Genomic DNA, 15,834 nt, shown 5'->3' on the forward strand with positions numbered 1-15,834 from the left:
ACTGAATAACCTGATGAAGAAAAACTGTGTGATAGGGGAGTCAGAGATAGGACGGGAAAAGTCAGTTGATTTTTAACAGTAATTCTTTTTTATTTTGAAGTTTTAACCAAGAGCGAGGCTCACTTTTTGAATTAATCACATTGGATTTCCATGAAAAGCTGTGAGAAAACATCAAATGGAAAGGTCAAAAACATCTGTCAGCTTCAAAAATTATTCGAATTAATATTTTTTCTTTCTGTCTTTAAATTAAGGAAATCTCATGGAATCTCAAAAAAAAAAACTATTATTATTGTATTATATTTTTGACAACAAGCATGAACTAACCAGACATGAAAAGTAACAGGGGTGACATTTCCCCCATTTCTATTTTATTTCTTTATTAATTTTAAGTAAATAATTTTCAGATGTTATTGATGTGATTTCTTGTTTATTTCTTTTGTAATTTGTTGCCAATTCATAAACATGTAATCATTTTCTTTAATTTTAAGACATAAGACAACGATCATTTTGTACACTCCCGTTAATTTCAGCCAGTAGTTTAATTAACTAGGTTTTATTCTTCCTGTATTCTTTTTTGCGATTGTCATTTTTTTCCTGGCTTTCCTAAAAACTGACTTCTACCAGACTTTTTTCATTATTTGGGCGCTCCACCCCCTTTTCACATGAATTAATTGCAGTCTAGATGATTTTCAATGAACATTATACATGCTTAATTGGATAAGGAAAGAGAATCCAAATTGAACAGAAACTGATGAATGAATGGCTATATTACGGACAACTGTCTCCGCGTGTGTGTATGTGTACAGTACATAAACCCAGTACTCTTGGGCTTGACGGTTTCATTTGAGGTGAGTAAAGGGGGAGTTTTTTTTGTTTTTGTTTTTTTAAAGGGGGGTGGGGGGGCGGGATCTTGTGACTCACTAGTAACTTCCTCAGTAGTGGAACAAAAAGTAACCGGCGAGCCGCATCCCTCCTCACTGCTCTGCTCCCGCCGCCGCGCCCGGAAGACTGACAGCAGCCTCTCTTTTATTTTTTTTCCTTTCTTTTGTTGCAATTTTTTCCCCTTGAACTTCCACCCGAAGGTTATTGTCGCCGCCGATTTCTCCGGAGCTGCGGCGCGCTGTTCCCCGGTGCCGCCGCTACCGACACCGGAGAGGAGGAGAGGGATCCGCTGTCAGGCTGCAGAGGTGCCTCCAGAACTTCAGACCTTTAGTCCCGGTAGGACTCATCTTTCCTTCTCCAAAACCCTCTTGACACCCCATCTAACACACACACACACGCACTCCCACTCCCACTCCCACTCCCACGCACTATCCAGCTGCGTAACCATGTGGAAAATATAATTACACCACTGTGGACTTTTTCATGTGCGCCGAGTGACGTCATGGCCATGGGTTTTTAAATGAGAATGAATGGCGACAAGGGGGATCAGTGGCGTGAAATGTGGACTTCATGGTCAGCAGCATGAATACCTGCTGCAGGGGAGTTTTCACATCCACAAGCTGGGTTTATAACTCAGTGTTATAAGTATTAGTCCTGTTAAACAGTAGTAGTGGTAGTAGTAGTAGTAGTAGTAATAGTAGTCCTAGTACAGGGTGGGTGCAAAGGAATTACTGCATGTTTAGCTCATATCTGAACTCGTCATCCTCTGTGTGAGCTGTCTCGTCATCGGGGATGGAGGCAAGCGTGGGCCTGACAGTGACAAGCCTTAATTCTTTGAACCTTAGTCAAACACACCGCCAAGGAGAGAGAGTTTCTGATAAAAAAAAAAAAAAGAGGAGAAACCACTTCCTGTGACAAGTACGGAACTTTTTTTTTTTTTCCCCCTGCATGCATGCTTTGTTTTTTTTTTTTCCTTTTTCTCCAGTTCTCTCACTTCACGGTCTCATGACATCACCCTGCATCTAATGTAGAGCTCCTCGGTGCCGGGAAGCACAGCAGGCTGCTGGAGGAAAGATTAAGGAACAACTGTTGTGTCATAGGAGCTTTCAGAACCTCAGAGGGCAAAGTCCCTCCAGCTAAATTTTGCTTCTTTTTTTCTCTCTCTCACTCTCTCTCGAGGCAGGAAGTGGGTTATGGCAGCATCTGGGATGGGTGTGTCTGCGCCAAAGCCTTCGGGGTAGTTTCGGGGCACGTCTTCACATCTCTGCGTGGACAAATAGTGTTGCAGCAACAAGTTTGGCCCGTTGACATGTTGAATCGCGCGTGATGAAGTGAAGTGTGTGGGGGAGGGCAAGGGTGACCCGAGGCCGGGCGCTGTATCGGCTAAAAGTGAATAGCGGAGGAGGCCGTGCGGTTATTTTGGAAGATCCGTTGCCTGACGTGTCGCTGCAAGCAGAAGGGTTAGGGTTGGATGCAAAGTCAGAGGACCTCCATCCCAAGTTGCACGTAATCTGTCTGATGGAATTGAAAAGTCATCGTCCATTTTCCATTGGATGAACCTTAGTGGTGGATTTGCACAACCGGAGGAAGTATGATACTCAGACACGTCGTGTTGGCGGGGCTTACTTACTTACTTACGGCTGTGGAGGTTGGGAACTCTTCTACCAGCACATATGCCAGTGCACTGCGGAAAGCAAAGTAGGAAACACGTTTCTACACAATACATGTGACAATAAACGCTTTGAATTTCTTTGAATCTCTTGAATACTTTAAATATGAAAGTAAGAAGGGTCTCCTAAGGAAGCGGTCTATGTGTCACAGAAGTAACATTTTAGAAAACAAATGGCTCTGATTGGCCCTTAGGCGAAAAACAAATGGAGATTGGACTATCCCCAACCCGGATTGGCTGCAGTGTATAAAACCAATGCTGCTTTAAGTTGGATTATCCTGGGTGTTTGGTGTCCAACTAGAGACACAGCTCAGTTATCCATCACTCCTGGTCACTCCTGCGTGGGTGTAACCACCTCGTTTTTCAAGGCCTTTGTGATTTTCACTTCAAGGAGTTCTTTTACGCATGTATTTAGGCAGGTTTGCTAGAATTAGGGGTTGAGTTACTCCATAAATGACAGCAGGAGGAACTCCGAGCATCACACCGCATTTTCACCGCTGAAAGGATATTTTTCCATTCTGTCCCATTTAGCGTCTTGGAAGTTGGCCTTGACAGAGCCCACGGGCTGTATAATAGATTTGTTTGCTTTCCTCCTCTTCCTCCTCTATTTCACCGGTCGTACTCTTTTGGAGGTCTCTGTGTTTTCCAAAGGTTAGGCCCCGTGTGGTGCTTGGACCAGAGCCAGCGAGAAACTGCAGCGGAACTGCGGCTAAACAACTCGGCCCGGCTGCAGCTGTTTCGGGGGTTGGCATTGTTTGAAACCGGGCCAACGATAATGACGGAAAATCAGCGGTCAAGTGGTTGCAGGTGGCTCCGGGAGCAGAATATTGATTTGTGTCCAAGCGTCCCCCCCCTCGGCTCTCTTCAGCTGTCCCTCTGTGTTGTTTCAGGGGACTCTGAACAAATTTGCGTTGTTTACATTTCTCCCAGTTAGGGATGTCCCGGTTCACTCGGATTCCATACCAGAGGCTTTATTGATGGCTGTATGCCACTGCAGACCCCCGTCTCAGCCCTCTCTCAGTCCATTGTTGATCTAATACATTCACCTTCCGCCGAAAGAACAACTGCAGCCCATTAAATCTGAAAAGTTGTTTTTTACTAGATCCAAATGTCAGACATCAAAAATCTGAAATATGTCAAATCCAGTTACAACATTGTGTTCTTGTCATTTCTATATATATGTATTTCATATTTTGCAACTGAGACACTCGCATCAGCTTGCTCATTTCTCTTTTTGAATTGTACAGGTTTATATTTAGTATGTTACATTTTTATATAGGTGTTAAAACCAGTTTATGTGAATAATTACGTCAAGATATGCAGTGATGGTTAATGCAGAGCAGCCAATATGACTACAAGAACTGTTAGTGGGTTGAAATATTGGATTACTGTTGAAATATTTGGATTTTGTGATAAAATAAACTAAACTAGAATTGAAGAATAGAAAACGGGGCTAAAAAAATAACCTAAACAGACTATAAAACTATAAATAAATGTATCAGATTGATCCTGTGTTGTACAAATAATGTAAAAAGAAAACAATAGTAGTTCTGTAAACTTTACAACAACTTTGACAGAAGGAAAACAAAACCGGAGACGTGCTTTTCACAAGGCTGTAATTCGATGCACCAAACGGTAGACGATTAACGTGACTGGCTTTGTTTTAAGTAGGGAAAGACTTGTAAGAGTAGTAGCGCGCGTGTTGTTTCTTGACATAGCTCGGATGGCTGGCCTATGGACATTGGCTGCGGTGTAACATACCAGACGTGTTAAAAGTCGGCCTGAAAGAATTCGCAGTAATGAGCGACAGCTGATGCAAAGCGCCCTGGGCAACATTTGTCAGTCCGATCAGTTGAAGTGACGGTCAGTAGCAGCTGAGGAGCTCCTACCTGCCTGTCGCATCTCGATAATCTGAGCTCGAGATTAGCAAATAAGCGGTTATCAGAGGTGTAAAGATACAGGGATCGGAAACTGATATGGTGATTTTATAAACAGCAATCCACTCCTGCAGATTTGCATTTCATGGCTTTTGTTTTGAATTCCCACCTTCAATTTATGTCGCTACTAACCATAAAATTATATTTTTGAAATAGGTTCAAGAGCTGTTATTCATAGTTAAAATCAGTGAATTAATATAAATATAAAAATCCAAATAGCTGTTGTAATACGGCAACTCTGGACTATAGTGTTCAGACTCACATTTTCAGTTTTCATTTGGAGTAACGTCACAGCTACTTTGTTGAGTATGCATGTTAACGCCCGGCCTTGCTGGGTTCCCCCCCATTGTCCATCTTCAGGCCAAAGTTCAGGTGTGGTTGAGAAAGGCAAGAGTTTTAATGTCTCAATACGCAGCCCCCTGAACGACGGGTGACTGATTCAAATGAAACACCGCCTCTTGGCCAACGCTAGCCAGGATTGGCTGCAGCCAACCTTCCATGATTGTGTGCAGGATAAGCGCGTATTCATTAATACACAATGAATAAATCAGTGATGCGAATGGCATTCTGGCCAAAAGTATGACTTGACATTACTCATTCATTCAGGCATTTTTACAACTGGCAGACTATCACAGCCTTTCATATTCTGTTTAAGGCTAACTGTCCATCCCACTGGATGATGCCCCAGATTATAATCTCCATTAATTGAAATGAACACATAATTAAAGCAATTATCATCTACAAGAATTTCCCTATCTGTATTATTGTTTATAACGTTCTTCTAAAAATTTCACAGAAACCAACAAGATTCTTTGTGTTTAAAAAAAAAAAAAAAAAAAAAAAAAAAGCATAAAAATGAATAACTAAATAAACAAAAAAGTAAGTAAGTAAATAAATAAATAAATAAATAAATAAATAAATAAATAAAGGGTTAAATACAAAATAAAATTATTGCAGCTATCCAGAAAGAGGGGATAGCATATATATATTTTTTTATATTTTTTGGGGGGGGGGGGCATAGGCTATTTAAGTTAACCAGCGCAGACCTCATCAGTAGAACAACAAAGAAGTTCAGTGTGTTTTGCCACAGTTCAGATATCATGGATACACACTCCTTCTGTTTTAGCCCCCGCTTTTACAGGCTGTGGGGGCACGTGGCTGGCAGCAGGAGTGTGTCTGCATTCCCTAAAAGGGGGGAAGTGACCTCAGATTTCCTGCACTGGGACGGCCAGGTGCTGCGGTGTTATTGTGAGGGGCACAAGACTTCCTCCGCGTAAGCTTTGTTGGTAAATGTCTGAAATTTGATCCTTTGGGCCCGGGCCCCTGTGGGAGGTAATATCCCTTCCTCCGCCTCTTCACAGTCCAGTCATTCAGGACTGCTCTCTTTCTCTCTGACTTTGTGCCAGTTTTCGCTCCATGAGTTCAAGTTTAGAGAACATAAACTTTATATAGGCAGCTAAGGAGCCTAAGAGGTAACTGACTGTGCTAATGTGGTAATTACATTCCTCAAGGGATACAATTACAGGTCTACACCTAGCACTTACCCATGGCTCTCAGACAAAATGTTGTTTTCAGTTGAAAAAGCAATTTCCATTCATAATCTCATATCTGCATCTCGCTCTTCTCGCCCCGTCTGCTTCGCGTCGTCTGGGTTATTGTCAGAGACGTGTATACAATTGCGGTGTTTGCACCCTATCGCCGTTTCCTGTTTGTCGCCTCACGAGAAACAGGTGTCGTTTTGGGGCTTGAAATCGAGGTGATTCATCGCTACATCATCACGTCCTGTCAGTGGTGTGAACCAGTGAGGAGAGCTGTGAATCAGCAGTGACTGTTGCCCTGCGCCCTTACTCGTAGTGACAGGTTGCGAGCTCCGGCTGAAGCGTTTGACTTTTACAGTTTTGAAAGGAAAGGAGTGGCGTGACGTAATAAATCAGACTCCCTTATCTTAATCAGGTTATCGTACCTGTTTGTTCTCTGGAGAGGGATCTCAGGAAGCCCTGCCTGATTTTTTTTCCATGGAATTATGTGTACAGGAGGTCTGACTGACTCACCTTTACTAGATTACGTCCATCATTGCTCAATATCAGTTTCTCAATACATTGGCAACCAAGGAACAGGTGTTTGTGGGAAAACAGAGTAGAGGAAGCGAAAGTTACATAATCAACAACATTGCGCTTTTATACAACTGGTAATGTGATTCTATTTCTTAATACATCTAAGAAATGTCTTATTGGATCGGAGCTGTTGGCTAAATCACAGCATTAGCCTGAAGTTAATAGAAGACAGACACGTTGGTGGAGAGAAATTCTCCAATTCACAAGGTAACTTTGTTGCGAGGACACGGCCAAACCTCAGCTCACGGCTCAAACATCAAATCTAATCACATTATGATTAATTTGTTGGTCCTTTGGCATTAAGTTTGGATAACCTCTGTCGCAAAGTGCCAGCAGTTTGCTTTAGAACCAAATCCCTTTTTTTTTTTTAATTTCTTCTACCTACCATGGTATCATATAATGGGTTTAGTCGTATTTTACATAAGTCTCCAAGTATTTCACAGCAACCATTGGCCTGGGCTGTCAGAGTTGTTTTATGTCTACAAGTAGCGCGGTGCCGTCATCCTTCCCATTGGATGTTCTTGCACACTAACTTAATTGGGAAATACTCAGAGACCATATGGCACGCAGCTCTTAACCACAGAATGATGCACAGCAGGCCTCAAATAAAGCAACAATGCCTGGAGCTAAAAATGCCACCTTTCAAAATACGGTAAACCCTAGCAAGATTGTATTTTCTCAGCGACGGTATCCAAGCATGACTGTTCTCTTAACAGATGTCTCATCGAGGTGATTTAGTGTGTGTTGTTTGCCTCACCACATCGCTACCTCCATGCCCGCTGGGTGGCTGTGACTTTATCTGGCTAGTAACTTCAGTTTGCCACAACTGCATTCGCTTTGATAACAACCCAAACAATCAACGGGGTTGGTTCACCGTCTGCAAAGACGGAACCCAGACGGTGAAATCATTGCAGACAGAATACAGTCATGGGAATTTGTGTTTTTCTTCTCAGTGGTTACTCTCGATTGTGCAACCGTGTACCAGCAAAAAGCCATAAAGACGTGACTTGTTGAACTTTGGGGTTGTACGATGTAGATGTGTATTATCTTGTCTCTGATAAATGGACGGCTGTTTATTTGACGTGCAGCTATGGGGGAGAGCATTCCTCTCACCGACTGTAAACACTTACAATCCCAACACTGCATGATGAAACTAGTGAGCCTCCAAGAATGTGACTTCTTGCCCAGAGTGCTGCCTCGCCATTGTCTTTACTTCGACTACTCGCAGGCATACAGACCCACTCTCGCCCTCATGCATACTGTACGTCTCTCTGGTTGTGCTTGATAGACAGTAATCTCTACAAAGGAGACAGGCTGAAACAAGCCTGGGGAGCAGCAATACAGAACACCAAGGAGCGGATTTATATCTGTCACCAATCCATAAATCTATCAAAGATGGAGCACTTGGCATGGCTTTTGGACACCTTTGGAATCAGTTGCATTTTAGGGGGGTTCCAACAGATCAAGATAGGGAGTGATCAAAGTCCTTCACTATCAGCTTCAATATAAACTCGAATCTTTGTTTTACACCAGCTGTCACATGCGCCGTAAACTCTGAGTACAACTTGCGGTGGAATCTATCACCCGCCAGTGGTTATGAGGCTGTAACCCATTATCTTTCCCATTATTTTGCTAACAAGATTTGTGATAAGATCCCTGGAGAACATGTTTGTATTATTTCCTTAAGCTGCGCTCTGCAGGGAACAATTGTTCAACGATAGTGATGCACCATCTCTGGTGTCCACTCTCTCGTTTGCATGATAGCCAGCGCTTTATTTTCTCTTTGAATGTGCACAAACACTGAAAATCTACTTTATGCAAATTGGGTCTGACAAACGGGACACAGCCTGCTCATGGAATTCTAATCAAACTCCAAAAGCAAGCAACGTCGCTCAAATGACAGACTACATTCTGTCCTTGTCAATTACTGTCACCAAATGCCTGACCGGGCTGTTTTGGCAAGGAAAAAAACTGTCAGAAACTCACAGCATCACTCAGATAAGCAGGCGTCTCACGAGCTATGTACTTGATTAAGAACCATATCAGACATCTCGAAATGATTTATTGTGTTATTCAATTGAAAACCATTGGGGAAAAATTGACATGATTTATTTGTTAACATAGTACAGATGTATGGAATTGGGTCCCTGCCTTTGCACATTAACAAAAGTGACTTGGATCTGGACTTTTGATCGTGACGCCCCAAGTGTATTGGCTGGAGGAGAAGAAAATGGCGGCAATCATATTTCTTTCCTTTCCTGTGTTCTCTCACCTTCATGGGATGCAGGCCATCCTTTTTTACAGTACCACGGATGAACCATAAATGGCAGAAAGTGTCTTTGGCGAGGCTATAAAGGGACTCCAACCCCTTCAATGAGGGGATGACACTGATTTATTGCAGAGACGAGCAACAGGGAAAGTAGGAGGGGAGTTCTTGGCATTTTAGCCAAAGTTTGGAGAGAATGAAAAGGACGATTTGGGAAAAGGAGTGACTGTAACACATCAGCACTTCACTGTCGCCTCTGTCAACAGGCCGTCATAGACAGAAACAACTTAATCAAAGACATGCAAATCCCCTTAGCATGTATTTACGCTGTCCAGCAACGCTTCAGTCTTATAGGGTTTCTGTTGAAATGCATGAATGTCCATTCCAGTTCAAACCAAATAGTACAGTGGGTGCAGAAAGCAGACACCCTCATTCCAAAAAAAGAAATTGATGAACTGCTTTGTCCGACAGCGTTTTCAGGACCCAGCGGATCAAATCGAGCTCAGGATGTTTGCAGCAATCAGACATGGAGTTAGACCAGAGGCATACCGGAACATATACATGCCAAGTGACTCACTGGCAACCCCTTTGTACCCCCACCCTAACACCTATCACCAGGGAATACTATAGTTGCCATTACCACTACTGAGGCGGCAATGTTTTCGTTTTCAAGAAACATGCAGGGCGGTTTTCATAAAGATTGATGGTGAGCAGAAGACACCCATTGAATTTTGGGACTTCATTTAATGAGCAGAAGCACATTTATTTAGCTGAATTATTTTCTTGGAAGCCCCCTTTGGATAAAGGAGCATTAATATCGTTTTCTTTTTTGACTGTGTAGGGGGAAACAAATATTTCCCCACTGCTCTCACACATTTGCATAGATCTGATGAAAAACGGTTTTACTAAAGAAAATAAACTTTAAAAACTGGATGGCATTGGCATAAAGGCAAACATCGTGTAAATTACATTTGTTTAAAACAATCAAGTCAAGTCGCTCACCAGAGGGAAATGTTACAAAGGTGATGCAGCATGCCAAGATGTGAATAGATAAGGGATTTGACACAAGGGAGGCGAGCAGGTAATAGCATGGTCGCCATATCATCTGAATACATATGAAATAACCTGAAATAGAATTAGCTCCAAGGGTTCCTTCACACGGCACTCGGTTTGAGGGATTTCATTAAGAATATTTCCAAGTCCAGAACTTATGTTTTCATTTTCAAGAAACCAAGATCTTTTTTGCATTCACATATTCAGCAAAAATGACAAAGAAACCTCCATGTCACTCAAAATGTGGCAATAAACAAAATTACTCAAAGGAACATGGTATTTAAAATCATCTTGAAATTAACTTCTACACTGTGATTATGGCAGATGGCAAGGCGGTGTGCTTTTGTAGCAGTTTCCTCCTCGTTTGACCGAGTGAAATTTCAGACGTCCTGGTTGAAACGCGGTCAGCATCAGCTAAGAGCTTTCATCTCAATGAAAAGTGACCTCTCTTGTCCTTCATCAAAACATTTATATACACTGGAACATCATGAAAGGAAGAGCCCTCGTATTATCCTCAAATCGGCTGACAACTGCAGCTCATTCACGTCAAGCTCGTTGCACAACTTGTCTTATCGTAGTTTTTTCGGCTTTCATGACTCCGAATGAAGTAATCTTACTGATGTAGAGAGTAAGACTCCAGTGACGGACTGTAGACCTCATTGGCTGTTGGCCAAACCACCTACAAAGATGAAGCCGGACCACAAGCATCTTTAAAGTGCAAATGTAGCGTGTTGGTAACCATATATTGGACAACCTGCTCCAGACGCTGACACGTCGAGGAGCACAAGCAGTTTAAAACAAGTGGGCCAGATACTAAAACACCGTGAGAGAGACCATACCAAGGCTCCGTATCGAATAACACAAGTGGAAGCGCTGCCACATGTTTATTAAAAGCAGCCACTTTTTGGACGCGAGAAGCTTGTTAACACCAGGTGTAAAGTGGTTTCGAGATTTTCTCACAAAACACGGTTTAAAAACGACGGATTCTGTGTACTCGGTCCCCCTCTCCCACCGGGAGAGCCTGGCAAACGTCACCAGAATGTTTTCCCGTTTTCTTTTCCCCGGGTCCATCATACGCTAGCAATTCTGTTACCGCTTTAATGGTCCCAGCCATCCAGCTTCAAACAGAACCACATCCAGTGTTTGCAATGGAAATTAGATCAATGGGTAAAATGGGGGCCAGACGGTGAGCAAGGCAAAGGAGAGGGTCTATGACACAAGCACCATGACTTCACTGTGGAAATATTCAACCCTGCTTACCAACCCCCATGCCTCATCTCATTGCAATGCTTTCTCAACGCTGGAGAGTGGAAACTGTTTAGGGGTTTAATTATCGCTGGAGACAGAACCTAAGAAAAAGTGTACTCTCAGAGGTCACGCACGCTGCTCGTGAGTGGCCGCCGCTCAACGTGAGCGATTCCTCACGTCATTTGAGGGTGTTTTTAACTTTTGTATATTTGTGCCAATGAATCCTGAACGTCTAATAAGCAGGAAAATAGAAGAGGCACATATACTCTTACTTAAGACGGTGTGTGACTTACATTTATGTCTGGCCTGGTTAATGAGGTAGCAGCAGAGCCGTTACAGGAACCCGGGTGCCGTTACGGCGGTCCTCGTTTCGTTTGCGTCTGTTTTAAGTTCAGCCCTGTTCTCGCATCCCTCAAAGCCAGGAGTACTCCTTTGCAAAAACATCGAGCGGAACAAAGGCAGAATGAGGGCAGGCAAGAGTTGGATGGAGCCGTGGTAAATAGATCGAGACAGATAGACTGATCTGCTGGGCAAGCAGCATAACTCAACCGCCCTATCAGTGTTTACCGAAGCAGCTGTTTTTTTGTGTCATCTACCCATTTAACCATCGCAACTGGTATTTTGCATTTTATCAGCGATAATGAATTAGGCGTGGAAGACAAATGGTGTTTTGCATGGCTGCATGATAAAGAAATCCCAGCGTGACACTGGGAGATAAGACCTGACGGATTGCAGGTCAATTCTGGCAAAGTCAAGAAACTATCCATAAGAAGTCCGAATTCCTCTTCTTCAGGTTCAAATTAACTCCGAGATTAAATGGCTACTAACGAGAGCAATGTTTTTTTATACATGTGCAAATTAATTAAATGCCTTAAACTATATTGATTACATCAGCAATACAAATCAGTCACATGGTTGCTGCATACAATTTATCAACCCAATCATACATAATATGTACACAAATTAGGTTGTGTGTCTAAATTTATATTTGTGAAAAGTGGGATAGGCTCCCATTTGAGCGATTGAGCCTCACAAAGTTTTGATAATTTGCTTACTGAAAATTCAGCGAGTATTGAAAAAAAGTACTTGACTGAAAATAGTGCTAAGAAGTACCTGAGTATAGGTTGACAATGTCAAAAACTCACAAGTACGCTTAATGTTGCAATAAATGTCCTCATAATTTATCGTAAGTTAGCGAGTGAGATATTACATATGGTACATTTAGCAATGGGTCTCCTGAGCATAGACATACTGTACATGTTCCACCTTGGAATAAATCTGAGGCTATTGACCTTCAGAGCGAATTGCAGGACACGCACCAGAGCTGATTCCTCATCTTTGATTGACCTACAGACCAAGTGTCCATCAAGCGCGATCCATCTGAGCATCAGATGTAGTCACTAGAAAGTCTGAGCTGCGAAGGGCGCAAAAACAAAGGGAATCTGAACCCGGAGTGATAGACAACAAGGGTGCAGAGACGCTGTCAAGTAGGGTGGAGGCGGTCCTGGGCTGCACGGCGGTGTGATTTATGGGCAACTTTAAAGTGAGCTCATTCCAACCACAGGGCCTGACTGCTACCTCTGGGAGCTGGGACATACCCCCGATGCTCCCTAACCCCTAACCCAGATCCCAGTGACCTCTACCACTGTGCAATTCATTGGACGAAGACAAACAAAACAAAAACAGCAAACACTGAACACAGACCCCAAAACACAGCTGTCCTAGGAGTATATTAGTTTTGCAGCCCCCCCCACAAGCACTGCACCGTGGACTATTCTTTGTGATTTCGCTCTTTGGTTTTTCGTTGAAAATCAATGTCGATGGATTCACGTCGAGGTTTAGGGTTACTGACGAACTACAAACACGGGGGTGTTTATCAAATGTTAGTCCGTGATCTACTGGCTACTTCTCACCTCTGATGCCGTCAGAGTCTTCCGAAGCTGGAAAACCTTTGACTACATGTATAAACATAGCAACATTTTGTGACCATTCTCTCTCTGACTCAGTTTTATAATACAGCTGGATGTGATCTCAAGTTACCCAAATGCCAATGACTGTAAGACTAAACCCACAGAGTGTGGCTGTGCGATGTAATGGGCAGCACAGTATTTTCTTATTAAAATACTCGACTGACCCACTGACTCCCTTGTATTCAGTTCTTCTTTTGGATGTTCTCGTGTTCAATGGGAGACTAAGGCGTGAAACTTTTTGGGTCTCAATCATCATTGGGCGATCTTGGGTATTAGATATCACTATTATAAACATACATACATATATATGTAAATACATAAGCATGCATACACACATTACATATATATAAATAAACACACACACACACACACACACACACACATTATATACAATGTCTTTGTTTTCATGCAAGTTTTTCTTATTGTTTCAAACAGTTAAATGTGATGGTTTAAGATGTCTTGAATAGAGTACGATAAACGGGATGGTCTAATTTTCCCAATAAGATTTGTCTTTTTTTTCCTGCTTCAGTCTGATGAATTCTAAGGAGGAACTTTATGGTTCCTCCAGTGAAGTATGGATGGAAATTGTATTTTCGTTGTGTTTTTTCTAATCCTGTGGAGCAGTCTGAATCTTCCTCCATGCCCGTCAGCGGTGACATCGCTTCCTTTACTAGTAAGGGTTAACGAGTAAGGAGGGTGGCTTGGCAGAAGTCGGTTCCAGTGCCTCGGTCTGGTTTGAATTTACAATCTGCCTGTTGTTTGTGATGTTCTTACAAAAAATCTTTCCACTTAAGGAAAAAATCTCGAGTGCATCAAATAGTTCGATCTTATCATCTTCACTGAACTGAAGAGAAGAGCCAGAGATAGTCAGGTCAGTGTAAGAGGTAATTTCGCTCAACGGGAAGTCCTCACAAAGGCATTTCTAACAAGCGGCGGGTGTGTGTGTATGCAGCTGCCGGCTGTGTATGCTCTTCCTGCACAAGTCACCCATTGTCCCCGGTAGGGCCGCCGTGTTTATTTTCTGTTTGATCCCACTATCTGCCCCCCTGCTTTGTGTTTGCATGTACGACTCCAGAGGTGTGTGTCTGCTCATGCATGCAGCTGCAGGTGTTTTTCTGGTCCATGCGACTTTGTCCTTCCGCGGGGGCGGGTTGGGGTTCAGACACAATATGCTGGATGTTTCTCTGCGAGCTTTACGAATGTGCGTGGGAATCTGCGTTTTTGATTTGGAGCGTATGCGCCTGAACAGACTCAGCAATTGCGTCAAAGGGGGTCCGGGAGTGGGGGAGATGAACCCTCATTGTATCTTATACATTATTTGTATTTTATACAGGTAATAGCAGGCTGACGGAGATATAATTGAGCAATGAAAAAATCGGTGCAAAGGGATGAATCACAATTCAATGCATTTTATCCGATTAATTTTTTTTCATATGATCAGTTCCACTCTGAAGTTCACCATCTGATTTGACATTCATTATACAGCAGAGGCCTTAGCTCCTTTCATCTGCTCAGCTTAATGTATTTCTTTGACCTCCCTCTTTTCGATTTTTATTTAACAGTGCAAAACATTGTTTCCCCGCATCGCCACGGAATCCTATTAGAAATGCGAGCTTTTACCTTCCCTAGGAGTTTGAAATGAGGGCAAAACATCACCGCCAAGAGGTCTGTGATCCTGTGGAAAGAGGACAGTGTTTGGACGTTTCCAAGACGACGCCTCTGACCAGGGGGAAAAATGGCTGTATGTACTGGAAATTACTTCTGAGATATTCATCCCAGTCGTTTCACATTTGGAAGGCCTCTTTCAATTTTCACGGCCGATGTAATGCTTTTATTTTTTTTTTTGCATGAGCGCCTCCTCCTCGGAGCCGGATGCGGGAGAGGTGGGTGTTTTATCTGTTCCCATTTCGGTAACAACAGAATCGATCTGGTTCGGTTGGATTTTTATTTGTTATTTGCTCATTTTCTCAAGAAAGAAACTCTCCTCGTCGATCAACCTCAAGGTCAGATGCCACTACCGCAGCCTTGAGCTTCAAGCCTGGATTAATTATAAGTAATTACTAGCAGTTGCGGGTGTGTAATGCGCGGTTGTATGTGGCACAACGGTCGAACTGCTGAGTGTGCGGCCTGTGAAACTTTAGCCCAGTCCCTTGATGTCCTGTCTGCTCGGGCTGAGTCAGCAACATTAGGAGACCACCTGGGATTGACCAGCGTGCTGAAGGCTCTCCGGGACTTTTGTTCCACATTTGCATGACTTCCTGAGACCCTAAACCTTTTTGTTTTGTATTGCCTTTGTTTTTCTTATTTCTTTCCTCTTAAGACGTCCTCATGCAGGGGTAATCAATTTGTTTCGCTGTTTGAGTTATTAAGATCTTTACTTTAACGCAAATGATAAGCGCTTTGCCTCAAAACAGGAGTAATTTTATTTTAGATTGGCATGAACATTAAATAGCAAATGCTGATCATGTTAAACTCATTAAACCATATCTGGTCAACTTTAGTATCAGGACAGACGAGGGTAGCACTGGTGGGGATGCATAATGGCTGGCTGTATACAGCCTTAGGAGAAGACAATCTTTTAGAACCTAGAGAATAAAAATCTTTCAGCCATGTTGATTTGAAATTTTTGTATCTCTAGTAAATCCTTAATTTTTTTTATTTTGTTTAATTTCTACAAATGGATGACACTACACTT

The 15,834-nt window shown here is 42.7% G+C and overlaps 1 protein-coding gene across 1 annotated transcript in view; it reads left to right on the forward strand.

Annotated features, from left to right (window-relative positions):
- Positions 1–950: 950 nt before the first annotated feature.
- fhl3a (four and a half LIM domains 3a) overlaps positions 951–15,834 on the forward strand; it is a 31,942-nt gene continuing 17,058 nt past the window's right edge. The window contains exon 1 of the mRNA XM_086153691.1: positions 951–1,218. The gene's annotated coding sequence lies outside the window, so the exon portion shown is untranslated. The remainder of the gene's footprint in view (positions 1,219–15,834) is intronic.

This window comes from Fistularia commersonii, chromosome 10, assembly GCF_037954325.1.
Source record: "Fistularia commersonii isolate RoL2024-O1a breed Wild chromosome 10, RoL_Fcom_v1.0, whole genome shotgun sequence".
NCBI classification, from domain to species: Eukaryota; Metazoa; Chordata; class Actinopteri; order Syngnathiformes; family Fistulariidae; genus Fistularia; species Fistularia commersonii.